Below are 1178 nucleotides of genomic sequence, written 5' to 3' on the forward strand. Positions count from 1 at the left end.
AAGTTCTTGCATTTTAATTTTTTATAAGGTATATATTTTTTTTAGTCAAAATCTTTATATTTACTACTCTATACAAGAACAAACTCTTCCTTGCATGTTGGATTTTTCATTATTTGGGTTCTTGTATACAGTCCCAATTTCTATGATGCCTTGTACTCTGATGATTCTTCTTGTTTTAGACCTACAAGTTCCCAAGGCGAATGGATACCTTCTTCCTGAGGGATCATCCTATTCTATTCATTAAGAAATGAGGTCTCTTTCCCCTGAATCTTGAGTTTTGTATTTTTGGCCAGACATCACATCTAGCTCCACACTGCAGTTATTCATGTATTCAGCATGTTGCATTCAGGGGCCAAATGGGCAATGACCTAAAGGCAGTAATTAGATTTGCCAGTGTGTCTAGCACAAACTCCTAGGTGCTTCATGAATATATGCAGATTGGAAATATTTCTGAAATGTCAAATAGTAAACTGTGATTGAAAATAAACCCATAAAAGCAGGGATTTTTTGTAGCTACTTAATTTTATGCTGAAAGGTCATTTTAAAACTTTGGGCTTGGGCTGGGGATGTGGCTCAAGCAGTAGCGCGCTCGCCTGGAATGCATGAGGCTCGGGTTCGATCCTCAGCACCACATACCAACAAAGATGTTGTGTTCACCGAGAACTAAAAAAATAAATATTAAAAAAATTCTCTCTCTCTTTCTCTAAAAAAACCAAAAAAACAAAAAAACAACTTTGGGCTTTTCAGTTTGGTAATCAATTTACATTTTAATCTCTTGTCATGTATATGCTAGCACTTAAACTGAAAACAATGAAAGCTTATTTTCACAGTGCTTTTTCTTTCACTGATCATTTTTATTTTTACATGTGTTCTTCATATGGTCTCGCAAGAGAGCAGGAACACTAATCCCCATTTTGTAAACAGGAGCAGTGGCACAGGCCAAGGCAGCCATTTGGGCTACATAGTGACTGAATGGAGGCCTGGGCACTCTTCAAAAGAGACTTACAGCTCTTTTATTGCTGGCCCCTAAACCATTTCTCACAATTGCCCACTTTGACACTTGATCTATGCCCTCTCATGTTTTATAAAATTTTGGGTAAAAGTTGCATGTGTAAGATACACAGACACAGACACACAGATGTATGTATGTGTGCACGTGCATTCACACACACAAATAC

The sequence above is a fragment of the Urocitellus parryii genome, chromosome 10 (genome assembly GCF_045843805.1).
Source record: "Urocitellus parryii isolate mUroPar1 chromosome 10, mUroPar1.hap1, whole genome shotgun sequence".
Classification (NCBI taxonomy): Eukaryota; Metazoa; Chordata; class Mammalia; order Rodentia; family Sciuridae; genus Urocitellus; species Urocitellus parryii.